The sequence below is a fragment of the Pseudomyrmex gracilis genome, unplaced genomic scaffold (assembly GCF_002006095.1).
Source record: "Pseudomyrmex gracilis isolate BER0280 unplaced genomic scaffold, ASM200609v1 scaffold_4267, whole genome shotgun sequence".
NCBI lineage: Eukaryota > Metazoa > Arthropoda > Insecta > Hymenoptera > Formicidae > Pseudomyrmex > Pseudomyrmex gracilis.
This window is the reverse complement of record NW_018024851.1, coordinates 3,046-5,350: the sequence shown is the minus strand read 5'-3', so window position 1 is coordinate 5,350 and position 2,305 is coordinate 3,046. Positions and strand designations below refer to the sequence as shown.

The window sequence follows — 2,305 nt, the reverse complement described above, 5'->3', positions numbered from 1 at the left end:
TACTAGCCTTAGACCATAACATCGCTAATTATATGACGGCAAAGAACAACGTTGTCATTAATTACAAAAATATAAGTCACACTAACAGCTATATAGGATAATAATAGGTCCGCAGTTTGCGTCCTTTATCGCTCAGTATTACGGACTAGTGTTGGATCTACTGAAACTGGGTATCTGCAGCGAGCCAGCGAAATGGCCTGTCCGCCGCAAATGCCGAATAACTTTTTTACTTGTTAAATGTTGCTTCCGAAACAGCGCATTTTATTCGATTATACTTGTTAAATGTTACTATATAAAATTGAAACACGTTATAAATTTTATATATTCTATGAAAGAGTTTAATTAGTACATTATAACAAAGAGTTGTATAATATAGTAAATATATATATTGTTCTACACATACACATCAAACACACTTATATAAGATTATTGTATGTATTTACTTTTATATATATTAATAATATAACTAAAATAAATTATATCTAAACAACGTAAATTATATGTATGACATATAAAAACCTTTAATTTTTATTATTTATTCATAAAACTAACATCCAATAATCATTTCAAGAATCTCCGTAAAATATCTACTGCATATCCATGGATTACCACGAAACATCACATCACATCACATTAGACTTCTTATGGACATTTAAAAAGTGAACTCTAGATATCTAATGGATATCTATAAGAGGTAACGACGTCCAATAGATGTTTCCAATTTCCATCATGGATGTCTAATAGATGTCCATTGACGTTCTGTTCTGTGTGGGTTAGGACGGAGAGTGTTAAGAAGTTCTGCGAATCGGAAAGGACAAGATATAATGCTTTGCTTATTATTTATACTTTTTAGCAACAATACAAGTGTCATTTTATATTACTTTTTTTAAACTTATACTGTATAAAAATATGTAATCATATATGGAATGACAATTTCTACTAATTGAACATTGTTTTGAAATATATTATAGTTTTGTAAACTCTGGTTGGTTATTATCCATATTATTATTATCCATAAAATAAAGTGATATACTTCAAACCAATGTTTAATTAATAGATACAACTATCCGATAGAATTAATTTTCAACACAATAAATAGAAGACTGAGAAGGCTTTTCTTAAGTAAATTAAATAAACATCTACAAAATCAACAGGAAACTGATAACAATGAAAATGTACATTACTTTGTAACACCATACGTTCCAAACAGTTCACAATATTTCAACAATATTAAAGTTAACAATAATAAGATTAGAATGGCGTACAGAAATTTGAATCATTTGTCTAAATACATTAAAACACACAAAGGCCAAGTTCCAAAAGACAAACAAAAAACATAGTATACCGCATATCGTGTGATATATGTGACATGTGTTACATCGGTCAATCGAAAAGACAACTTCATACTAGAATTAAAGAACATAAAAATCATGTAACTAAAAAGCATATTGATACATCATTTCTGGCCAGACATCAAATTGAACACAATCACAAATTTAATTGGAACTCAATAAAAATTTTAGACATTAAATCAAATTTTTCCAAGAGAATCACATCAGAAATGTTCTACATAAAATCACACAAAAACACACCCAGCAAACAATTTCTGACTGCGCAGACTTTGTCAACAGAAACTGTGTGCAGAAACGCTACAGTACGGACACATGCTTTGGTGTTGCCAAAACTGGTAGCACATAGAGACAAAAAATGCTACAACTCTGTTGGCACATACATGAAACTATTGCGGCCAAAATGATTCCATATATGTTAGTGAAATTGATAACAAATTGATGGTCGATAGCAAGCAGATCTGCTTTAGCAATACTGTGACCAAACAGTCCGCAAACCCGTATGAGCATGTGTTTATGACAAAACGTTGACCGCAGTCGGGTCGATCTGTTGAACGCATTGACGACAGATTGCCACCAAACGCCAAGCAGATCTGTTCGTGCATACGTGCGGACTGTTTGCACGCAAGACTACTGGACTGTCTGGCTGACATCTAGACAACAAAATGGCGATTATCTGCGATCATATCTGTCGCCTGTGTTGATAACAGATTGTTAACAAACATTGAACAGTCTTTTACAGTTAGACCTTGTTTATGCGGNCAATAACTGTTAACTTATACTGGAACCGGTAAAGTTCAACCGTAAGATTTTAATACTTCTGTTTATACGCATTCGGCAATGAAGCAATCATAAATTTAATGTATTATTCTCGTATTTGTTGAGTAATATGAAACAATAGGTGCTTTCCAGCTACGTACGGTCGACACTGTGTAACACAATGTCCACTAGTGTGA

At 32.3% G+C, this 2,305-nt stretch overlaps 1 long non-coding RNA gene across 1 annotated transcript in view; it reads right to left on the bottom strand.

Moving 5' to 3' along the window:
• Nucleotides 1–486: 486 nt before the first annotated feature.
• Nucleotides 487–2,305, bottom strand: part of LOC109863336 — a 4,813-nt gene continuing 2,994 nt past the window's right edge. Inside the window, exon 3 of the long non-coding RNA XR_002251320.1 lies at nt 487–798. This is a non-coding gene — a long non-coding RNA (uncharacterized LOC109863336). The remainder of the gene's footprint in view (nt 799–2,305) is intronic.